Raw genomic sequence first — 25,794 nt, forward strand, 5'->3', positions numbered from 1 at the left:
GAAGTCCTACACCGGAATTGCTCTCGGCACCCTTTAAAAAATATTGGATATGCCCACACTCCTTTCTAAAAGTTATTAAAATTCAGAGAACGACAGCATTGGTTTGTCTTACTTATAATGTTAGCTCTTATATGCAATGTTGGCTTGTAATATGCATTGCCATACCACTTTTAATATCACCACACAGCTCTTTTTCACGGCAATAGCTGAGTTTTTGACAAAACAAATATCACCTGTATGTAATAATAAGACTAAATATGTGTAGTAAATTTTTTTTTAGCAGGTTTAGAATATATCACCCCATATCGCGAATGTACATGTATATCTAATCCGACACACTTAGACACAAAATGGCGTCCAAATTTGAGTTGACACAACTCTCTATATACAGGGACTCTAATCCATATTAGTCTTATTTCATTGAGTATATTATATGCAGCTCTAATTTGTGCAGATAGGATGTGGTGAAAGTGCAAAAAGCAATTCAACGAATCTGGATCAATGGACAGGAAGTAAGTTAGGTGTAGGGCCACTTCAGGGAAATGCTCTGTGGAGATATCTGTTCATTACCGACCTCCACAACAGCTTAATCTTCATCTCAGTTGAACGAATTGTCTTTTTTTTAATACAATTGAACAAACAATATTTCTTTTTATCGAGTTTGGTATTTGAATGGTAATCGTAATCATCATAAATTTGTGGAAACTCTGAATACTGTACACAGTATCCCATTACCCAGTAAAGTTGACGAATAGATGAATGTGTTTGTTTGATTGTTGTACGGTCAAATATACAGAACTAGAACGCCACTCAGTAGAGCGCATACTCCCGCCGTGGGTCAAGTTGGAATAGTACGATTTCACAAACGTTTGAGGGAGTAGTTCAGTGACAACACAAGACAAGACAACACAAGACAGACACTGCACAGATATATATTTAGAATATATAGAAGATAATGTAAAAAAAAAGAACAAGGCAATTTCACTTACATTTTCGGATTCAGCGTTCAATTATATATAAGTGAGTGTATTTTGAGGCATGTGTGACTTCAAATAAAATTGTAAGACAGAAAAACGTTCGTTTCATTCCTTAGGGATACAACATGTAAAAGTGGCCCAAACGTCAAAACAAAACTCGCTCATTTTAAGTCGTACAAGCTAATGCGACCACTCATTCTTCTGGGAAGAATCCCGTGCACATGCTTGTCACACTTATAACTCACCGAAGTCTTTATGAGTTCATCAAATACTGACACCGCGATTGACATTCGCTGAGGTAAATGTTGATCTCTTCTGAGGTTAAAAAAAGAAAAGAAAAAAAAAAAACAGTTTTAAAGCATTATACGTATCAAACGATAAATTTTATGAAACGGGGAGACAGAATACACACTTTGGTGGTTTTAAAATGACAGAATATGTCTTTATTAGAAAAAAAAACGAACCTTGAAGATGATGCTGCTAACAAAATACACCGCTCTAACGCATAACCACGAGTTTAAACTACATTTACAACAAATATGAAAACTATTTTCATATCACAATGTTAAATATAGAATATATAGAAGATAATGTAAAAAAAAAATGAGCCCTATCTTCCAATGGTAAACAATCCTTCAAAAAATTCCTGGATCCGGAATAATATCCTGAGCTTCGCCAAAAACTAATCAATTCTTCCTTATCCCAAGCATCCCACCAACTTTCATCCAAATCCGTTCAGAACTTTTCCAGATATCTTGTTCACAAACACACGAACACACACACACACACACACATCGAATGCATTATGCACGATCGAATGCATTACTCCCTGGCGGGAGTAATAAGTACAAAGGATTAAGGCTGTACAGTAGAATACAGTATTACAATCTTCTACAGACAATGCTGTATGCTAGAATGTCAAGTCCAGTAAAGAAATAAATAAACAAATAAATAAAAGCATAATATTGAAGCGCGGTGCGACGCGCTACTTGTTTAGCGTGGACAACGCGGTAAGTTAAAAGAGTCTTTATTGCAAGAGCTCCACTGTAGTACTGGAGCGCTCCGGGCTGCGCGCCCGGTGTATATCCCGAGGCCACGCCTACCCCTCGGGCGTGGCCGCCGCCCACTTGGTGCGCAGAATGATGCCATCACGCCAGTGAGCTTTCGTGTCCGCCACACGTGCCCCCCCAGAATTCCCGCGCACCTGGAGGGCCAGTTTGCGGGGCAAACGGATGACCCGGCCGAAGCGCCCTCTGGCGACTGGCGGCGTCCGGGGTGCAGGGATGCCAGCTGGGATGCCTCCGGCTGCACCCGGGATGGGTGCCGGACCGGGGGGCGGCGTGACGGCGGGGCTGGGCGGTGCCGGGGGTCCGCCCGCAGGGGGGCGGCCTCGACGCGGTGGCCGAGCCATCGGCGGTGGGTGGTCCACGTCGAGGTGGGCCGGCTTGAGGCGATCCACTGAGACGCGGTCGGGAGTACCGCCGATGTCCAAGGTGAAATGATTCACCCCGGTCTCCAGCACGTGGAAAGGCCCGTCGTACGGGGGCCGCAGTGGTGTCCGGTGGGCGTCGTGCCGGACAAAGACGTACTCCGCAGTGCGAACCTCCGGGGTGACGTGCGTAGGTGGGTGCCCGTGGTGCGCCGTCGGCACTGGGGCGAACCTCCGGGCGGTCTCCTGCAGCGCGGAGCACTCCTGCGTCGCGGACCATGGTGCCGTGGGGTCGGGGAGGAACTCGCCCGGCACCCGCAGCGGTTGTCCGAAGACCAACTCCGCCGCGGATGCGCGCAGGTCGTCCTTGGGTGCCGTCCGGAGGCCCAGCAGGACCCAGGGGAGCCTGTCGACCCAGCCGCCGTCGCTGAGGGTGGCTCGGAGCGCGGCCTTCAACGAGCGGTAGAAACGCTCGCACAGGCCGTTGGCCTGGGGGTGGTAGGCCGTCGTTCGGTGCAGCTGGACCCCGACCCCCCGCGCGACCGCCCCCCAGAGCTCCGAGGTGAACTGGGGGCCGCGGTCGGACGAGATGTCCGAGGGGGCGCCGAACCGGGCGACCCAGGTGGCGAAGAACGCCTGCGCGACGTCCGCCGCCGTCGTCGCCGCCAAAGGCATGGCCTCCGGCCACCGGGTGGTGCGGTCCACCATTGTGAGGACATGGGTGAAACCCCGCGAGGGTGGCAGAGGTCCCACCAGGTCCACGTGAACGTGGTCGAACCTACGCTCCGGCACCGTAAACGGGGCCAATGGAGCCTGGGTGTGTCGGTGCACCTTCGCGCGCTGGCACGCGAGGCACATTCTGGCCCAGCCGCGGACGGCCTTCCGGAGGCCATGCCAGACAAATTTGTCGGCGACCAAACTCTGGCAGGCCTTCGTGCCTGGGTGGGACAGGCCGTGGATGGCGTCAAAAACCTGGCGCTGCCCGCGGGCACGATGGGGCAAGGCCGCCCGAGGGAGACGTCGCACAAGAGGGCCGCGCCGTCGAACGGCACCTCGGTGATGCGGAGGCCCGTGACGGCGGTCCGCAAGGCCTGGACGTCGGGGTCGGCGGCCTGGTCCGCCGCCATCCGGGCATAGTCGATGCCGAGGTGGACTGCGTGGGCGACGGACCGGGAAAGGCAATCCGCCACCGGGTTGTCCTTCCCCGCGACGTGCCGGATGTCCGTCGTATATTCGGACATGGCCGAGAGGTGACGCTGCTGCCGGGCCGACCACGGCTCGGTGACCTTGCCCATCGCGAAGACCAGTGGCTTGTGGTCGACGAAGGCCGTGAACGCACGGCCCTCAAGCAGATGGCGGAAGTGCCTGACCACCAGGTGGAGCCCGAGCAACTCGCGGTCGAAGGTACTATAACGGCGTTCGGGCGGGCGAAGCTGCCGACTGAAGAACGCCAGCAGTTGCCAAGCACCACGCACCCATTGCTCATGCACCGCACCCACCGCGTAGTCCGAGGCGTCGGTGGTGAGGGCGATCGGTGCATCGGGCGCCGGGTGCTCGAGCATGGTGGCGTTGGCCAAGGCGAGCTTCGCGCCGACGAACGCCGCGTCCATCTGCTCAGTCCAGGTAACGTCACCTTTGCCCGGCTTCCCTCGGAGGGCCTCGTGCAGGGGGCGCAGGAGCTGGGCGATGCGGGGCAGGAACCGATGGTAAAAGTTTACCATGCCCAGGAACTCCTGGAGCCCCTTGATCGTGCGGGGGCGCGGAAACCCCTTCACCGCCTCCACCTTGGCCGGTAGGGGGACGGCCCCGTGCCTGGTGCGCGGTGCCCCAAAAAGTCGATTTCGGCGACGTCGAACCGGCACTTGGCGGGGTTCACGATGAGGCCAAGCTGGCCCAGGCGTTTGAAGAGCGTGCGGAGATGGTGGAGGTGCTCTTCGCGGAACGCGCTGGCAACGAGGATGTCGTCCAGGTAGACGTACACGAAATCCAAGTCACGCAAGGCGCTGTCCATTAGTCGCTGGAACGCCTGAGCCGCATTCTTCAACCCGAAGGGCATCCGAAGAAATTCGAAAAGTCCGAATGGCGTGATGACCGCCGTCTTCGGGATGTCCTCCGGCCTGACGGGGACCTGATGGTAACCGCATATGAGGTCCACCTTTGAAAAGAAGGACATGCCCGCCAACCGGGCGGAGAAGTCCTGGATGTGGGGGACGGGGTAGCGGTCGGGGGTGGTGGCATCTTTGAGGCGCCGGTAGTCCCCGCACGGTCGCCATCCCCCGCCGGGCTTTGGCATGATGTGGAGCGGCGACGCCCAAGCACTCTCGGAGCGCCGCACGATGCCGAGCCGCTCCAGCGTAGCGAACTCCGCTTTAGCTACCGCGAGCTTCGTCGGCTCGAGGCGGCGTGTCCGGGCATAGACCGGTGGCCCGGCGGTGGAGATGTGGTGTTCCACCCCGTGCTTGACGGCCCCCGCCGAGAAGGTGGGCCGCGTGAGGGCCGGGAAGCCGGCGAGGAGGCGGGTGAATTCGTCCGCTGCCGGAAGCGTACAGATCAACCTGGCCGGAACCGAACCGCTCAGCAAGCCGCTCGGCGAGCCGCTCGATGAGCCGCTCCGTGAGCTGCTCAACGAGCTGGGCAGCACGCAAGCGAGCGAGCTGAACGTCTCGGCCTGGACGAGCCTTCTGTGCTTTACGTCCACCAACAGCCCATTAGCGCACAGGAAGTCCGCGCCGAGCAGTGCCATGGGCACGTCGGCAGTGACGAACGACCACCGGAAAACCTGCCCTCCGAACCACAGAGAGAGGCAGCGTTTTCCGTATGTGCGTATGGACGTACTGTTGGCAGCAATCAGCGTGGGGCCCTGGCCCGCGGTTTGCTTGTCGGACGTACCGGCGGGAACGACACTCACCTGCGCTCCCGTGTCGCAAAGGGAACGGCGCCCGGATAAGGTGTCCGTTATGAACAGTAGGCTGTTTGAACGGCCCGCGCTCAGTGCCACTACCGAGGGCCGGCCCGGGCGTTTCCCGACCTGCCGAATGAGCACGGCGGGCGACACTGCCGAGCCTCGTGGCCGAACTGGGCGTGGAAAAAACACCAGGTTGGCGGCGGAGGCGGCGGAGGCCGCGGTTTTCCCCGCGGCGGCGGTGGTGGGCAGGGCGTGGCGGCGGCCGCGAGGTGTGCATCAGCATCAGCCACGAGGTGTGCATCAGCCTCGGGATGCGCGACGGCCGCGCCAAAACTCGCCTGCATGTCCAAAGCCGCGAAGAACTTGTCGGCCTCGGCAGCAAGAGCTCGGGGTTCCGTCGTCGCAGAACCGGCCAACGCGAGGCATACTCGTGCCGGCAGCTGGCATCGAAATAACGCCCGGAATAGAGCATTCGGGGTTTCGTCGCCCATCAGCGACCCGCATATGGTCCATGTGGACCGACGGTCGCGTGTCACCGAGCTCGGGGAGGTCCAGGAGGCGGTCGGCCCGTGCGTCCACCGTGAGGCCGAACGTGGGGAGGAGGAGACGCTTGATCGCCTCGTACCTGCCGTCGGCCGGTGGGTTCCTCAGGACCGACACGACGCGGGTGGCCGTGCCAGGCCCGAGGGAGGCGACCACGTGGCAGTGCGCCTCCCAGAACTCGGGGAGTTTGATTGTGACCGCGTTGGTTGCCATTGCTGTGGCGTGTTCGGGTGGTCAGCGACGGCTGACCAGAACGTCGGAGGGTCACCAATGAAGCGCGGTGCTACGCGCGCTACTTGTTTAGCAAGGAGGAAGCGGACAACGCAGTAAGTTAAAAGAGTCTTTATTGCAAGAGCTCCACTGTAGCACTGGAGCGCTCCGGGCTGCACGCCCGGTGTATATCCCGAGGCCACGCTTACCCCTCGGGCGTGGCCGCCGCCCACTTGGTGCGCGGAATGATGCCATCACGCCAGTGAGCTTTCGTGTCCGCCACAATATTGTTGTTTCAAAAATGGTGGCCTTCAATTTGATGTGAATAGTTAAACTGCAGTTCTTATTGCAGGATATGAATTGGTGAGAGGCACTGTCTTTCAACAACAGCAGCAACAACAGGCATTTTAAGGCCATTCCCTGCTAGAGCGGGGGTTAGCCTTGCGGTCCCCATGACAATCTTCTCCATACTGTCTTTGAAAGAGTAAATAAAAATGAGGATGCAATTGTGAAGGAATCGTCTTCTTGATTTTCCTTAAATCCTCCACATTCTTATTAGCACATTTTGATTGATCGATAACATCCATAGGATAGATCCTCGGCATCATGGTTTCTGTGACCCAAGGGAGTTGGAGATTTTGTGATCAATGTCAAATGCATGAAAACCAGTCCTTACACCATTTTTTTTTTAGATTTACGGTAGGGGATGATGATGATTATTATTATGATGATTATGATGGTGATGATGATGATTATGTTATGTTTGCAACAAGCTTCTTCTACAGTATCTATGCAAATGCTCAAAATCATTTAATTTAGCGGATCAGTGTCCCTTAGAAATAGTGTATAATGTTCGATCAATATCCAGCTTACACACTCAAGTGGCTAATTAAAGAAGTTATTTTGTGACACACCACAAATGTATTATTGCACAAAGGGCATGACGATCGACCTGGAGAGTATTCCACAATCCGAGTCATCAGGTGGGGACGATATATGTGCCATGCAGGGCAGGTCATACACAAAGCTCCAATTTCTGCCTTTTTTGAGAAAGCCCAATTTTCATATCCTGTATGAACCGATCGAGTTGCCATGTGAATTGCTGACCTTCCTTGGGCCTCGGAGTTAATCTCGTCAATAACACGACGGCGCAGCAGAATTCTGCTGAAGACGCCACCGTTTCAATCTCGCTCTCCCCGCACTTTCCAGCCGGTAATCTCTCCTCAAATGCCACGCTTGGGTTTGTGATTAGATTTCCCAACCGTTTCCTGAGTGCCTCAAAAGTTTTGCCTTTGTGTGCTGATTCATCCCGGATTTGGTTTAAAAATCTGCGGCGCTCTGCTTCATCAGGCCATTGCCGTCCGTGTTACAATAATGGCTGCGAACATCCGAGGGTCTAGCTTTGCCAGGCTGACCTTCGAATTGACCTGAACGCATCATTATATTTTTGATGTTGTATTGTTTATGTTTGCTTATTACGTGCGAAAAGCGAAGATTTTTCAAGTATATTGCTTGGTCGCGTTTGTCTATGCCAATCGCCTACAGGTCACACTTTTGAACTGATCTCAATAAAACCTTCACGAAACTGTAGAGTTGGTCATAAGCAAGAAGCCTATTGATTTTGAGGTCAAAAGGTCAACTTACGCCAAAGGTCAGCAACTTTGTCGAATTTCTAAAATCATCAATTTCATCCAATTGACTTGTGATCGCAAGAGGATTTGCATATTCGTCATTTAATTAAACCACCAATTATTTTAATCCAAGAGGAATGTCCTTTCTGTCTAATGTCTAATATCTGTACTTTCCATTGTGCAGCCCCCACCTCGGGTGGCCTTAAAGGGTTTTGCCATGGGCGATAACTCATCAATAAAAGAAAAAAAGGAGAAAGAAAGGATTTTCACACCAGGTATACAAATTTAACCAATTATTTTTGAGGTCAACATAGGCCACAAGGTCAGCATAGGTCAGATTTCTAAAATTGTCAATTTTCATATGATTGACTTGAAATTTGAATAGCATTTACATATCAGACGAATGAATCAACCACTAATAATTTTTGTGGTCAACATAAGCCAAAGGTCAACAACTTAGGTGCAATTTTTAAAATCCTCAATTTTCATCCGATTGACTTGAAATTTGAAGAGGATTTCCATATCAGGTCACTGATTCAACCACCAATTATTTTTGAGGTCTAAAAGTCAAAAGGTCGACATGGGCCTGATCTCCAAAATCAGCAATGTCCATCCGATTGACTTGAAATTTGAAGAGGATTTGCATACCAGGTCTACAAATGTAACAACTAAATATTTTTGAGGTCAACATAGGCCATATGGTCAACATAGGCCAAATTTTAAAAAATGTCGATTTCAATCCAATTGACTTGAAATGTGAAGACGATTTGCATGTCATGTCACTGAATTCAACCACCAATTATTTTTGAGGTCAACATAGGACAAAGGCCAACAACTTATTTTTGGGATTTCACAAGTATCGAATGCACTACGTATTTATTGGTTGTCTGTTTGTTCGAGAATTGTCTAAAGGTCACAATTTTAAACCGATCTTCACAAAACTTCACCAAATTGTTGAGGTGGTCATAAGCAATAAGCCTATTGATTTTGAGCTCAAAAGGTCAACTTAGGCCAAAGGTCAACAACTTTGTCGAATTTCTAAAATCATCAATTTTCATCCAATTGACTTGCAATTGCAAGAGGATTTGCATATTCGTCATTTAATTAAACGACCAATTATTTTAATCCAAGAGGAATGTCCTTTCTGTCTAATGTCTAATATCTGTACTTTCCATTGTGCAGCCCCCACCTCGGGTGGCCTTGAAGGGTTTTGCCATGGGCGATAACTCATCAATAAAAGAAAAAAAGGAGAAAGAAACGATTTTCACACCAGGTATACAAATTTAACCAATCATTTTTTAGGTCAACATAGGCCACAAGGTCAACATAGGTCAGATTTCTAAAATTGTCAATTTTCATATGATTGACTTGAAATTTGAATAGCATTTACATATCAGACGAATGAATCAACCACTAATAATTTTTGTGGTCAACATAAGCCAAAGGTCAACAACTTAGGTGCAATTTTTAAAATCCTCAATTTTCATCCGATTGACTTGACATTTGAAGAGGATTTCCATATCAGGTCACTGATTCAACCACCAATTATTTTTGAGGTCTAAAAGTCAAAAGGTCGACATGGGCCTGATCTCCAAAATCAGCAATGTCCATCCGATTGACTTGAAATTTGAAGAGGATTTTCATATCAGGTCACTGAATTCAACCACCAATTATTTTTGAGGTCTAAAGGTCAACATAGGCCGAATTTCTAAAATTGTCAATTTTCATCAGATTGACTTGAATTTTGAACAGGATGTGCATATCACGTCACTGAATTCAACCACTAATTGTTTTTGAGGTGTAAAGGTGAAAAGGTCAACAGACTGATTTCTAAAATCGTCAATTTTCATCCGAATGACTTGAAATTTGAAGAGGATTTGCATATTTAGACATTGAATTCAACCACCAATTATTTTTAAGGTCAAACTTGCTTGAGGGATTTCACAAGTATCGTGCTCTGCATGCCGTCTTTCTTGTTTGTTTATAATCTGTTTGTTTGGCCTTATAATCCCCTGCTGGCTTTGACAAACAGATTTATGTGATCAAAGCCGTCTGATATCATGTCGAGACAACAGAAAGCCTTGTGGTTTCCAGAAACCTTGACTGGATGCCTTGCAAAGGTAGATGTAGTGATTCATAAAATGGCCAACTCGTACAATAATGTTGTCAATTGAGATATAGGGCAAATTTTAACAAACAAACATTAATATATGATCGTTAACAAAATTTCCTCTTCATATGCTTGAGTGAAAAATGCTTTTGGAAACATTCATATTGTTAATGGAACAACATCAAATTGGGTAAAATTCTAACAAATTACCAATTGCACCACCGTGTTGATATATTGGATGTAAAATGTCACGTGCACATAAGATTGCCAGATCTGATCCTCAGTGATCGCTCTACCAGATTTGAGAAAATGCACTTCGTTGAATTTCCTAGTACATTATTTTGAGATGGCCTTGCTGCCCATGCATTGTCCAGGATTTTCTGTGAAACGTAAATGGAATGTGGCATAAGTTTTTGTTTTTTTTGCCAATCATAGACAAGATATGGCTGCTTACATACAGAACTGGGAAATTCTGACTTTTGACTTGTATTTCACTCTTTAGACCATGTACGAGGGAAAGAAGAAACTCCCAAACTGCATTCAAGGAGGAGGAATCGTAAGAGGGAGTAGTTTTTCCACATTCAGGGAAGGTTATAACGGGGAATGAAGATGTTCAATATCATATGTAGTGAGACGTGCAAGAGGAAGTGCACTACTATGGGAATGAGGAGTTGTAGGGAGGAGATGTAAAAGTGCACTACCATATTGAGGGATAGTTATTGGAGGGAATGAATAAGTACTTCACTAGATTCAGGGATAGGACTCTAACCCTGAAACAGATTTTCGAGGAACTCAAGTGTTTTGGAAATGGGATGATGACAGAAAGATTGCATATTACCTGGAAAACTCCGATTGAGGCTCGCACTAGTGATTTGCTGCTCCACCTCATATTATGTGTGTGTTGCAAAGAAAGAATTCCGGAAAACATGCCCGAGATCTGACCCTGCTGTGTCCACCATTTCTGAGTATTGTTATTTATGACGAGAGTTTTGATGATGGTACTGCGGACAGAAATCCTAGGGTTTTGGTGTGGCTGTAAACACGCCGTTATTTCCTAGCCCCAGGATATGTTGTCAGACTGTCAGTAAGGTGTGCTAAATCATAATCTCACCGTCACTTTGGTTTTGTGCACCCATACCCATCACTTCCATCTTGATTTACTGCTTCAGGTCTGGTGCAGAGGGACAGATGAAGGATAAAAACATCATTTTTGTTTATTTTACTTTTGGCTTCGATAAGCCCATCATTTGAGAAGGGAATGTTACAAACTGATTGTCCTGTGTGTAAGCATTAACGTATAGATGATGAATCTCCAACAGTATATATTGGAAAAAAGTAGGTCATAGTTGTGTGGTGGTACTTTGACAAAATCATATTACTGTCCTAAACTAAAGGGACACTGCATCAGATCAGTCATGATGGAATAAGCAGAAATAACTTGATGAAGATCTGATTGTGGGTTTGCTCATGCTGGGTGACTGAGTGTAGCAGGTACCCAATGGTACTTCTGACCAACAGGCCTGTAGCATTGCAAGTGAGGGTTAATGTTAACCTGAGTGTGCGGCACCAAACAATGGTTTCACTCAATTCATATCACACTTGTACATGCATGCAGGTACCTGAGACAAGATCTGCTGAAGACAGGAAAGTGGATGTGGTTGTGAGGGAGCTGGAGAGATACCAGATGAAGATTGCTGCATTTCAAAAAAATTGCCACTGTTGTCTACATTGGTGGAGAGAGTGTGATTGTGGTAGCTGGTTGACCAACTCAGGGGTTTTAGGAAACTAGGCAGATAGGTGAGGCATTAACAGTTGCTCTGCTTGGTTTTTCTTTGAACTCATGGAGAGCAGGAGGTGAGCAGTGGAAGGCATGGAGCTCCAGGTTGCTTAATGTGAAACTCAAGTTGAGAAAGGGTTGAAGCTTCTCGAATTTCCATATGCTATACTGCTGCACATTCCATGTAGTCCTATTCCTAATCATCATCAACGAACTCCAACTCACTGGAAAATCCTCTTTATCGATTTGCCGATGACCCCACACTCTGCCATGACATCCCTCATCCTTCAGATAGGCATGCAGCAGCACCCATCTATATATATATTGTTGTGGATATGAGGATTGTATTTTTTTTTATTGTGTGTTTTATTAATATTGCTTGATTCTGGACCCTCCTGCCTCCAGTGTTGTGTAAAGGTCAAAGGGCGTCCCATAATTAGTCCATAAAGCATACACGTCAGCCAATCATAGATTTCCCCCTGGTTGATAGTTATATCTTTATTATGTGTATTAGGGTAAGGCCTTGTCTCCCATTAAGATGACACTCCATTGCACCAAGTGAAATAGAGTAGATTCCTTTCACACCCCCCTTTCATCATTGCCAAGCCTCGATTGCCAATTACATCCCCTCCAAAACCACCATTGAACATGTGCTCGGGTCGGGGAAGAAGGGTGTGTCCGCCCGTCGTCATCAAGGGCGGAGCCAGAGGGTCGCGCGACCAACCAGGGCCGAGGTGAGCACACCGATGGGCGTGTCCTAAAGGCCGGCGGCTTGATCGCCGGAGGCGCTATAAAAAGAGCGCGCGCAAGGTACTAAAAAAAGAGAAGAGATCATCCAGCAGCGATTCTTGTCCAAAAGAGATCATCCAGCAGCGATTCTTGTCCAAAAGAGATCATCCAGGGAAGCACAAAGCCTGCTATTCGTCGCCTTGCTCGCCAAAGTTGGACCAAGCAAGAGAGTTGGGCAAGAAGCAAGCACGTTGTTCAGTTGTGTGGTTGGACGAGACGAGTCCGGGAAAAAGAGCACGTGATGTACACAGAGCAGCAGCAGCAGACACAGCAGCAGCAGCGGCGGGCACAGCAGCAACAACAGCAGCTTGGGGCCTTGACGGCAGTTTTGAGGAAACGGCACCGCCGATCGTGCTGCAGTACCCTTGGACCTTCCTCTCCCTCCAGCCATCCATCTCCCGCCAGTCCTATCATCATTCCCCGCGTGAGTCTGTCCTTGTTTGTTCTGTCCCTGGGTTAATTAAGTTTGTATAAGCTAGCGTTGCACTGTGTCTAATATCTTCAGTAAATTATTTTCTTATCTTTCCTTCTTCCTTGGTTATTTTGTGCCTGTAAATAGCAAATAAATTATATTCGTATTTCCAACCTTTTTGTCTGCTTCTTCTTCACATCCGTGTTGCCTTAGTCTTTTCCCTATTGAATATCTGTGGCGCGATCCGGCCAACGTTCGGGAATCGGGTTAGTCGGGGTAACTGTACGGCCGCGGGGCCATCCGCTCGGCAAACACAACATCTTATCCGCAGTCCGTAACAATTGGTGTCAGGAGTGTCGGATTCGGACCTGGGACTAAATTTATTTCGCCCAAATTTTGGAACACCAATTGTACTATTGGCAGTAACAATTGGTGCCTGGGAGTGAGATACGAGGCCCGAACCAAATTTTTTAAACATCTAGAAAAAAAAAATTTGGTCAAAATTTGGAGCGGCCGAAATTTGGTTTGTTTTAAAGAAAAACCCGAACTTTGAAATCGCGCCATGGCTAGTCAAGGCGATCAGATGCAGGTGGGTGAACTAGGAGAGGGGTTAGGAGTAACCCAGGATCAGAGGGAGGAGAACAATGAGGAGGTGGTTGAGGAGGTTTCAGGCGCGCAAAATGGTGCTCTCGCGCATGTGGTTGAAGGGATGCAAAATGGTGCCTCGCACATGGCTACGGCGGCCGCGCCCGCTGCACAAGTGGGAGGGATTGACATGCAGGCCCTCATGGACGCCTTTATGACGCGATTATTAGCGACAATGGGAGTGTCAAGGCAGGAACTGAACGAAGAGATGGATCGAATGGCCAGATTGAAAAAGGCGGAAGGGAACAGAGACCGCAGGTTGGGCGAGCAGGTCCCAGGGGTGCACGAGGAGGTAACGCGGGTCGAGACGCGCTGGTTGAGCGAAGCGGAGAAAAGCGCGGGTACAATGACGGGGGTAGAAATCACGACATGGGGTTTGGAAAAGCCGGCGACCGATGAGGTAGAGGGAATTTTATTAAAGCCAACGGTCGTCGAGGTGAGTAAAGAAAAAGTGGAAGTGGGCATTGAAATTGAAGAGACCGGGGACTTAGAAAACCACTCGCGACGGGAGGAAAAGATGGAATATGTACAAAGTCCCTGCTCAAATCATGATGATGTACTTGCTAATCCAAATGGAAGTTTGCAGGTGCGCGTGGAGAAAAGGATCCCCCAGGTGAGTCGTGCTGTATATTGTGCAGGTAGATTTTGTAGAAGGATGTTTGGCGACAAAAGAATTGTCGCGCGATTGGGGTCAATATGGCACCCGGGCGTTGGTGAAGGGTCCCGTGTGAGTGGAAATGGCACGCGTGTGAAAAAAAAGTGTGCGTCAAGGGGTGAGCGTGTTACGAAGCGCGAGTGTGACACCGAGTGCGAGCGAGAATGCACGTCGGGGTGTACGGAGTGTGACACAGGGAGTGAGAGCAATACGAAGTGTGCGTCAAGGGGTGAGCGTGTTACGAAGCGTGAGTGTGATACCGAGTGCGAGCGAGAATGCACGTCGGGGTGTACGGAGTGTGACACAGGGAGTGAGAGCAATACGAAGTGTGCATCAATGGGTGAGCGTGTTACGAAGCGTGAGTGTGATACCGAGTGCGAGCGAGAATGCACGTTGGGGTGTACGGAGTGTGACACAGGGAGTGAGAGCAATACGGAGTGTACGTGCGAGGGTGAGTGTGACACGGAGAGTAAGGTGGTGGTGGAACGTGTGCGAGGAAGCACAACTGAGTTGGTGGTAGCGCGAGTGTGGGAGAGCCCATCTGAGCGCGTTAGTGGGTGGATGCAAGAGAGCACGCCCATGGTGAGTGGTACGGAGTACGTACCGAGTGGGGAGAGTGCGCAAGACGGTGCGCGAGGTGTGTTAAGGGAGTGTGCGAACGGCGAGTGTGCGCGAGAGGTGTGGTGTGTAACGGGGAGTGCGGTGGTGGAATGGACGGAGTCTGTGGGATGCACTGGAGGCGTTGGAACGCTGGGCTTTGTGAGTGTGAAACGGGTCGCGTGGTGTGAGCCTGCAAGTAAAGCATCGACGTTGAACGGGGTAGCGTTTAGGGCGACGGATAGCCGATGCGAGCACTCGGGGCGCGGTGCGCTTTGTTGGATGCCAGGCCCGGCGTGGATCGATACTGCGTCGCTTCTCTTCGAAGCGTCGTTGCCGATTCGGGCTTGGTCCCGCCCCGCACGGTCGAGTCCGGGCCTTGTCGGGCGAGGCGACCGGTCCGGTTCAAGGGCGAGTGGGAGGGGGCGGAACGGTGCCCCCTGGTGGGGACGGGGTTCCGACCGGGCGAGCCTCAGCCATCGGGCCCGGGACCGCAAGGTACCGAGCCGCGATGATGCGTGGAACCTCGGCCCGAGCATGCCTCCTCCCCAGAGTCGTGAATGCCGGACGGATCCAACCAAGGCGACCAAACCACCCGAATTCATTGCTCGGGTTTGCGAAGCCGGGTTTTAATGATGTCATGACGCACCGAGGCTAGGATATAGCGGACTGTGATGATGGTGATACTGATAGTGTTTTTGGACCCGAAATTAGAAAAACAAAATTTAATGATTGGCAAAGGATTGGCAGAGTGATGATTGGTAGTGGTAGAGTGATTGGCAGATGATTGGCAAATTTTTGATTAGCTGGAATTTGATGAGCAAAATTGGTAGTGGGAAATGCCCCGATGTGGTGGGATGGCAACTCTGCCATCTCTCACAGCGGGGGCAAAGGAGCACTAGTTTTATGGGGTTTGGCAGTGAAAACTAGCCCGGGAGGGTTAGGATGTAATGATAGGGATCTAGAGAAGATGACCTTAGGTAACGTTAAGGTTAGGTAGTGACAATGATACCTGTAGTGGGGACGCAGGTAGATTAGAGGGGATGATAATGACGTGGTATGTGCTTAGTTTAAAGGGAAGACGGGGAGCACTAAGTTAGCAGGGCAACAGGTAGATTAGATGATGCCGTGTGAGTGTTGGAGGTGAATTCAGAAGTGTATTGTGAAAAGTGGGTGAGGAACAGGTGTGATTGCACAGGTGTGCAACTGAACAGGTGTGTGGAGCAGTGTATGAGTGAGAGAAGGTGATTGTGCGTTGTGTTGACCAAATGGTCCAGGAAGGAAGGAGGGTGCAGGTGGCACCAGGTGTGATTGCACAGGTGTGCAACAACAGGTGAATGGAGAATGGTTGTATGGAATACATGGAGTGTGGAATATATGGAGTATTGGAATGGATGGTCGTGGAGTGAGTATGGTGGAAACTATGGAGTGGAGTGGATGGTGCGAAGGTGTGAATGGGGGAAGGATGGACCCCCATCACGAATACCCGGGGAGGGTAGTGTAAGTGTTAGGTAGAGGGTATAGGTAAATTGTGGTTGGATATTGGCATCTGTGGTGCGGGTGAAAGAATGGTATTTGGATGGGTGCATTCGTGTTGTGGAAATGGCTGGGCGTGTAGCCTGTTAGTGTGTGTAGTTGGTTTGGGCACTCCACCACTGTGAGGATGTCGGCCAGGTGAGGCCGCAGGTGGGCTCTGGGAGCCGGTAGAGTTGTTGTGGATGGGGCCCGAGGATCCGGAGGACGGACCCGGGTAGCCCAGTGCCAGAGGGCACCGAGGGGTGACAGAGCCAGGAGGGGCCTTCCCCAATTAGATAGGTTAGGGTGAGGAGCTAGGTAAGCTCGGGTGGCAACTGCAGTGGTGGAGGTGTGCAGGTGGGTAGACCTGCTGGGAGAGCTACACGCCCCAGTCCTGAAATTGTACAAGGGCACAGGGAGTTGAATCGGGGGAGTGAGACCCCAAATTGAGAAGCACCACAGTTTGGTCAATGGGAATTGGTTTTTAAAACCCATCGTGTAAGTTGGCCAATGGATTGGCAGGGAAAGACCCCGGGTAGTGTAAAGTGTGTTAAAGTCATTTAGAGGATAGTTAGGATTGAAGTCTCCTCGCACCATCTGCATCCACTCACCTGAGATGACGTACCTCCACACCATGCCAGGTTGTTTTTATTATTTTTATTGATGCAAATGTTTGGATTGTGAGACGCATCATGACGTGGGTGTGACATTGTGCTTTGTTGTTCCATCTCTTCCTCCTTATGAGGATTGATGATGAATTGGGTGATGGCAAATTTTGAAGTAGAGGGATTGTGGGAACGAATTTGGTATAGGGGAAATATGGGGAAGAAGTGACATTAGCGACGAATTGGTAAATGTGTAGATTTTGTACATATGGGGTAAGGGCAAGGGTAGTGTAGGTGACAGGGGGGGTGACGTACGGTAGGGACGAGCTTTTCTCACTTCGCTCTCCGTACGCACTTCGCCTTGCATTGCCTTGTTTGATGTGTACCCTTGTGACCTTACCCCTCGCTCATCTGTCTCTTCCCCCCTTTTTCTCCCACATGAGGACCTGTGCGCCAGTGGGCGCCGAGGGGAGCATGCGTGAGTCCGCCATTGTGCGCCCGGGACTCCCAGAACCAGCTGTCTGCATCGATGCACCACATTATGGACCACATGTCTGTGGCTGAGCATCACTGATGGACCCCATGGGTTGGGGCATGGCCCCTCTGCTGGAACCGGCCATGAGGGCCCGAAATCTTGCTGGCAGACCTTGGCCACAGGGCACCGATGCCCCACAGGTGAACCATACATAGTCGGCCCCTGTGGGCCATAAATAAAAAGAAATGGACACGTTGGGTGCATTTTATTTTGATACAAATAGGCCGCCAGCAAAGAAGATGACAACATCAGGAAAATAGCAAAAAGCCAGCAGAGGGAGCCGAGGAGCAAGAGACCACCTGCAGGGTTAGGGGTTGTTGTTTTTATTTTTATTGATGAACAATGATGACTGTGCACCGATTGGTGCTTGAGGGTGTTTTGGTGTGTTTTGGGTGCTTTCATGGTGCATTGATGAAGAGCAGACTGTCTCTCCCCCCCAAAAGAACAATCACAGGTCCTGGGTTAGTTTTGTAAATAAAAGCAGTCATTGTAAATAATGCTCCCCACCGTCAGTGTATAGTTTGAAGACCATTCCGCAATTCGGTTAGCTGTGGGTGTGAGTCTGTTAGGTAGGGTGCAATGGAGCAGCGGGACATATTTATTTATGTTTTAAAACTGTCGCACTCAGGGTCAGGTTAAAAGTAGAGGGAACTACAACTACGTGTCACACTAAATTAAAGTTATAGGCCCGGGCCGTGCCTAAGAGGAGGAGGGTGCAGTGTTGCGGAGATGAGGATTGTATTTTTTTTTATTGTGTGTTTTATTAATATTGCTTGATTCTGGACCCTCCTGCCTCCAGTGTTGTGTAAAGGTCAAAGGGCGTCCCATAATTAGTCCATAAAGCATACACGTCAGCCAATCATAGATTTCCCCCTGGTTGATAGTTATATCTTTATTATGTGTATTAGGGTAAGGCCTTGTCTCCCATTAAGATGACACTCCATTGCACCAAGTGAAATAGAGTAGATTCCTTTCACACCCCCCTTTCATCATTGCCAAGCCTCGATTGCCAATTACATCCCCTCCAAAACCACCATTGAACATGTGCTCGGGTCGGGGAAGAAGGGTGTGTCCGCCCGTCGTCATCAAGGGCGGAGCCAGAGGGTCGCGCGACCAACCAGGGCCGAGGTGAGCACACCGATGGGCGTGTCCTAAAGGCCGGCGGCTTGATCGCCGGAGGCGCTATAAAAAGCGCGCGCACAAGGTACTAAAAAAGGAGAAGAGATCATCCAGGAGCGATTCTTGTCCAAAAGAGATCATCCAGCAGCGATTCTTGTCCAAAAGAGATCATCCAGGGAAGCACAAAGCCTGCTATTCGTCGCCTTGCTCGCCAAAGTTGGACCAAGCAAGAGAGTTGGGCAAGAAGCAAGCACGTTGTTCAGTTGTGTGGTTGGACGAGACGAGTCCGGGAAAAAGAGCACGTGATGTACACAGAGCAGCAGCAGCAGACACAGCAGCAGCAGCGGCGGGCACAGCAGCAACAACAGCAGCTTGGGGCCTTGACGGCAGTTTTGAGGAAACGGCACCGCCGATCGTGCTGCAGTACCCTTGGACCTTCCTCTCCCTCCAGCCATCCATCTCCCGCCAGTCCTATCATCATTCCCCGCGTGAGTCTGTCCTTGTTTGTTCTGTCCCTGGGTTAATTAAGTTTGTATAAGCTAGCGTTGCACTGTGTCTAATATCTTCTGTAAATTATTTTCTTATCTTTCCTTCTTCCTTGGTTATTTTGAGCCTGTAAATAGCAAATAAATTATATTCGTATTTCCAACCTTTTTGTCTGCTTCTTCTTCACATCCGTGTCGCCTTAGTCTTTTCCCTATTGAATATCTGTGGCGCGATCCGGCCAACGTTGGGGAATCGGGTTAGTCGGGGTAACTGTACGGCCGCGGGGCCATCCGCTCGGCAAACACAACATCTTATCCGCGGTCCGTAACAATATATATATATGACTCAAACTTTAGGGCCTTATTATCAGCCATGACCTTTCTTGGGCAAACCACACGCCGCAAGTTTGAGTTCCTCAAATCACCAGCGAGTTCCTTTATGACCTCATACATGCCATGTGGAGTGGAAACGAAGGACTGAATAACTGGTCCAACACTGTTCTGGTGCTTATACCTCAGAAGGGACACATTTACCTTTGTGACAACTGGGGAGACACTGCTCTTCTTGATGTGGCAAGATTCTGCAAAAATCTTGCAAAAAAGAGTGCAGAAAGTGGCAGAGGACGCACTGCCCGAATTGCAGTGTGACGTCCGGGAAGGGAGAGATTTTTCAGGCATCATATTCACAGTCCGACAATTTCGAGAACAGTAACATGAGCATGAAGCTAAGAATTTCTTCTTCATTGTTGACATGACGAAGCCATATGACTCAATTCTCCATACGGCCTTGTAGAAAGCACTTGAGAATCTCCCTGAAAGTGTTGTTATGCTAATACAGTTTTATCATTGGCATATGTAGGCCAAGATAGCTGTGAATGGGAAGGCATTGGATGTGATGGATGTTGCCTTCGCATTTAACTTGAATGCATACTGTGTGGTAGAAAGTTGGAGTGAGCGAGTCACAGGTGTGGAGGAATGGGAATCCTCTTGTCATTGAGGATTTGCTTTGTCATTGCAGAACAGACATTATTTCCTGTCCGAAGTTACACGATTAGGTCCTCCACTGAATGCCATCGAATTCATGTTCAAATTGAGACAAAGGGAAATATATCAAAAGTAATTTAGTAACTTAAAATATGGATGTTTGTGAGTATATTATATTTACTAGTGGGGTATGCTTACACATTGTGTAAGCAATAACAAATCATGCTTTGTACGTCGTTACATAATATATAGAAGCTTTATGATTATAGGCAAGCATCATCGACCTCCTGCTGGATATCAATTTCGATTTATTAATTTATTTCTTTTACGGACGTTTTTACGGTTTTTACAGAAATTTTCATTGAGATTTTTATTTCACCGTTTAGTCATATAAATTACAATTTTCACGTGTCAAATATTGATTAAGGTTTTTCTTTTAAGGACATGTTTATGTTTTTTTACGTAAATTTTCATTTACGGCGGTGAGCAGCGGAAAGCATGGAGGTGAGCGGTAAGATCACAGGTGAGCAGTGGAAAGCAGTGGAAAAGTGAGCAGTGGAAAGTGAGTGAGCAGTGGAAAGCAGGGAAAGTGAGCAGTAGAAAACATCATCAACCTCATGCTAGATATCAATTCAGATTTATTGATTGATTTTATGGACGTGTTTACGCTTTTTACATAAATTTTCATTGAGATTTTTATTTCACAGTTTACAGTCATTATAAATTACAATTTTCAAATGCTAGATATTGATTGAGGTTTTTTATTTTACGGACACGTTTATGGTTTTTTTAACGTAAATTTTCTTTTTTATATAGACATTATTGTCATGTTTATTTCACAGTTTACAGTGAAATTAATTACAATTTTCAAATGCTAGGTATTGATTGAGGGTTTTTTACGGACACGTTTACGGTTTTTCTATGTAAATTTTCATTTCCGGACGCTTTTTCTTTTTTATAGACATTATCACGTTTATTTCACGGTTTACAGTTAAATAAATTGCAATTTTTCAAATGCTAGATCATGATTGAGGGTTTTTTTAAGGACACGTTTACGGTTTTTTATGTAAATTTTCATTTACGGATGCTTTTTTATTTATAGACATTATTGTCACGTTTATTTCATGGTTTACTGTTAAATAAATTACAATTTTCAAATGCTAGATATTGATTGAGGTTTTTTATTTTACGGACACGTTTACGGTTTTTTTACGGAAATTTTCATTTACAGATGCTTTTTCTTTTTTATAGACATTGTCACGTTTATTTCACGGTTTACAGTTAAATAAATTGCAATTTTTCAAATGCTAGATAATGATTGAGGGTTTTCTTAAGGACATGTTTACGGTTTTTTATGTAAATTTTCATTTTCGGATGTTTTTTATTTATAGACATTGTTGTCACGTTTATTTCACGGTTTACTGTTAAATAAATTACAATTTTCAAATGCTAGATATTGATTGAGGGTTTTCTTTACGGACACATTTACGTTTTGTTTCACATAAATTTTGATTTATGGACGTTTTTTATTTTTTTTATTTATAGACATTATTGTCATGATTATTTCACAGTTTACAGTTAAAAAAATTGCAATTTTCAAATGCTAGATATTGATTGAGGGCTTTTTTAAACATGTGCGTTAACGGTTTTTTAAAGTAAATTTTCATTCACAGACGCTCTCCGGCGGTTCTCTGATTTTTCCCGGTAGATCCCGAGATCAGCTTCGATGTCTGTCGGCACACCAAATTTCAGCTTTCTCCGACACCCAGAACGTACCAAACATTCATATCAAACAGTCAGTCAGTTCATCAGTCCGTGGTTAGAAAGAGCTTCATATATTAGATTACTCTCTCTGGTATATTGTACAGGACTGCTTGCTCGGAGGGAGTCTGTTTACAATGGCTCCTCTCGTGCTTGCTCACCTTGACCATTTCATGTCTTTTGATCACGTGCAAACATTGCTGGAGCTGCAAAAAGCACCAGCTTTTCGCCTGATTTTAAACCCACTGCATCACATACGATTTGTAAAATTCAAGACCAACAAAACACCTACGTACCGATATCATGATTCGAATATCATAAGGATTTGGAGTTATTCGATTTCATATTCAGCGGGAAGATTGAAACAAAATTAAATCTGAGTCAAAAGATGATTCCGAGCGAGGCACCAATTTCGTTTTACAAAGCATCTCAATTGTTGTTTGTACGGAATAGTTTCCAAATGAATTGGTGTTTACGACAGTGATCTTGCACCTGAACATTCACCAATTATTCATTATCTCTGTACTCCGGCCACAATGGCTCAGTGATGTAACCAGACACCCGGCACTTCCTTTGTAGGATGTTAAGGTTCCATCCGCTTGTGTGCATATCGTAATGTAAACAAATTAATAGAGTGTCCATATTTGGCCGGTATGTGTAGCTTATAATTACTACTTAAGTCTGTTTTGTTCTCGGGGAAAATAGAAACTGAGGCCAGTTGGCTCATCATGCTGCGTCTTATTATTTATTTGCTTAAAATGAATCGAACCTGGTTAAAAGGAATCTATCCCATTGCCTACTTTTTGTTTAACATTCATGTCTCGTTCAAACTATTTTAGTCATTGTACAATGCGATCACCATCATCTAGAGATATATGACAAGGTACCACAGAGGTCATAGGAGGTTGTTAGTCAAGGTGAGGGCTCTTGTGGAGTTGCTGGTCAGGTATGTAACTATATTGGAAACTGGATTAGTTATAGGAAGTGAAGAGTGGCTGTGAGTGGGAGATTGTCTAGCTGGAAGGATGTACGTCGAGGGGAACCTCAGGGACCAGTACGAGGACCATTGTTAGCCCCCGTTGGACTTAGTCCGAAATGGGGGCTTATGGATTCGGTCTCGTCCGTCCGTCCGTTTGTCTGCAACCATATCTCAGCAATGTATGGACCGATTTTGTTCGTACTTGGCGCGAAGACAATACATTACGGTATACATATGCACATCATTTTGTTTCACGATGCGATAAAAGATGGCTGACTGGCGGCCATTTTAGTTGTAAAAAAAACAACTGATATTGAGCCCGACCTCAACCATTTCTCGGACATGCATTTACCGATCTTGTTCAAACTTGGCACACAGATAAAATGAATGACGGGGATACATATGCACATCATTTTTTCCGAGATCAGATCAAATATGGCCGACTGGCAGCCATTTTGTTACATAAACGTGTCCCCAAGCATTTCTCAAACATGCATGGATCGTTTTTGTTCAAACTTGTCAAAAAGACAATACATGACGGTGTTGTACATCTGCACATCATTTTGTTTTGTGATGCGATCAAAGGTGGCCGACTGGTGGGCATTTTAACTCCGTACATAAATAAATATAAGGTGATTGAGATGGGTAAGAATAATGATAATAGGATTACATGACGTAAGGGGCAATCTTGGAGTGTATTATGCAGAAGGATCTAGGGTGGTAATATATATGGAGGATAAGCAGGCAGCACAATACCAGGTACATATAGGTAAAGCAAACAGGGTTTTAGGTTTTACTCGTCGGGGGATAAATTATAAATCAAAAGAGGTCGTTTCAACACTCTCTAGGAATTTAGTGAGGCCTCCTCAAGAATACTGTGTACAGGTATGGTCACCAAAACTCAGGAAGGATCGACATAACTACAACAGAAAGGATTCAGTGCAGGTCTACGAGATTGATTCTGGACCCAGCTAGACTCAGTCATGAGGAGCGGTTGAAGGAGACAGAACTTTATTCATTAGAAAGGAGGTGATTGTGAGGAGATCTGATTGAGATGTTGAAGATAATGAAGGATGTATAAAAGAGAGTTGCAGTGCAGTTTTTCAGCAGAGCGGACTGCGTTAGGACAAGGGGCCAAACCTTGAGGGTAAAGGAGATGAGAATTAGAACAGTTTTAAGGCAAGGGTCTTTCCGTTGGAGAGTGGTTAATGCATGGATGGTCGTCCCGGAAAAGTAGTGGCAGCGGAGGTGGTGGATAAGATTAAATGGGATTTAGATAGGTACCAAGATGTATTGGAGATACAGGAGTATGGGGATATAGGCTTGTATGGATGGTAAATATCTTGGATGGGTGATGATAGTGGGGTTAGTGCAGATGGGCTGGTTGGCCTGCTCCTGCGCCAAAGTTCCATGCGTACTCTTGTGTGGGCAGTTTGGTTATACTGGGTCATTTGGTTATGCTGGGTGGTTTAGTTAAAAATTTTGTATCGTTACAAATTTTTTTTCTTTTTTTTATTGTATCCATAGACAAGGCTTGTGGAAGAGCTAGTACACTGAACATATCATGACGTAACAGACAAAAACAGGACACAAAACACGCATACATGGGGTAGACAAGATGGACACAGAAGGAAACTCTGAAGGAAAACTGGAAAATTGGAAGGAGGAGGGATTTGGGTGAGGGTTAAACCAATAACCAATAATACGTAACATAACCATTGCACATTTAAAATTGCAAAGTATACAAAAAGGTGGCCAATTTAAAGCAGGTAAATAATTCCAAAGTAAGGCAGTACGGGTGTAAAGAAACTGCAAGAGTACCTCATTGGGTTCGTCCTCAGGTCAGATATATTGCCTGTATGGCAAGAAGCGGCCTAATGTGTCGAGTGAAAAAGTATTCACAGGTGGAACAACTTCTGAGAGACCCCTCAGAGCAAATGCCATGAAAATATCCATGGAAAAGTCTCAAAGAAGCAACAAAGTGGTACACTGAGAGAGAGGTTCGAGGGATGATGCCAACTTCTGTCCCACCAGATTGGCAGTAAGTCACTGGATTCTGTCAAGGAGAGATACTAAGTGACAGACCAGAGCAACAGCCCAAATGTGGCAACAATACTCCATGACAGGTCGTATTGTGGCCTTGTATACATATACAGTGCATTCAGAAAGTATTCAGACCCCTTCACTTTTTTCACATTTTGTTATGTTGCAGCCTTATGCTGAAATCGTTTAAATTCATTTTTTCCCTCATCAATCTACACTCAATACCCCATAATGACAAAGAGAAAACAGGATTTTAGAAAGTTTTGCAAATTTATTAAAAAGAAAAAACTGAAATATCACATTGACATAAGTATTCAGACCCTTTGCTATGACACTTGAAATTTAGCTCAGGTGTCTCCCATTTCTCTTGATCATCTTTGCGATGTTTCTACGCCTTGATTGGAGTCCACGTGTGGTAAATTCAATTGATTGGACATGATTTGGAAAGGCACACACCTGTCTATATAAGGTCTCACAGCTGACAATGCATATCAGAGCAAAAACCAAGCCATGCGGTCGAAGGAACTACCTGCAAAGCTCAGAGACAGGATTGTGTTGAGGCACAGATATGGGGAAGCCGACAAAAAAATTCTGCTGCATTGAAGGTTCCCAAGAGCACAGTGGCCTCCATAATTCTTTAATGGAAGAAGTTTGGAACAACCAGGACTCTTCCTAGAGCTGGCCGCCCGGCCAAACTGAGCAATCGGGGGAGAAGGGCCTTGGTAATAGAGGTGACGACGAACCCGATGGTCACTCTGGCTGAGCTCCAGAGATCCTGTGTGGAGATGGGAGAAACTTCCAGAAGGACAACCATCACTGCAACACTCCACCGATCTGGGCTTTATGGCAGAGTGGCCATACGGAAGCTTCTCCTCAGTGAAAGACACATGAAGGCCTACTTGGGGTTTGCAAAAAAGCACCTAAAGGACTCTCAGACTGTGAGAAACAAGATTCTGTGGTCTGATGAAACCGAGATTGAACTGTTTGGCCTCAATTCTAAGCGTCATGTCTGGAGGTAACCAGGCACCGCTCATCACCTGCCCAAAACCATCCCAACAGTGAAGCATGGTGGTGGCAGCATCATGCTG

At 47.2% G+C, this 25,794-nt stretch overlaps 1 long non-coding RNA gene across 1 annotated transcript in view; it reads right to left on the bottom strand.

The window, feature by feature from the left end:
- Positions 1-1,094: 1,094 nt before the first annotated feature.
- LOC137438470 (uncharacterized) overlaps positions 1,095-25,794 on the bottom strand; it is a 39,156-nt gene continuing 14,456 nt past the window's right edge. Inside the window, exons 2-3 of the long non-coding RNA XR_010986716.1 lie at positions 10,917-10,976; positions 1,095-1,292 (exon numbers count right to left, since the gene is read on the bottom strand). This is a non-coding gene — a long non-coding RNA (uncharacterized LOC137438470). The remainder of the gene's footprint in view (positions 1,293-10,916; positions 10,977-25,794) is intronic.

This window comes from Myxine glutinosa, chromosome 13, assembly GCF_964187855.1.
Source record: "Myxine glutinosa chromosome 13, kmMyxGlut1.1, whole genome shotgun sequence".
In the NCBI taxonomy this organism is placed as follows: domain Eukaryota; kingdom Metazoa; phylum Chordata; class Myxini; order Myxiniformes; family Myxinidae; genus Myxine; species Myxine glutinosa.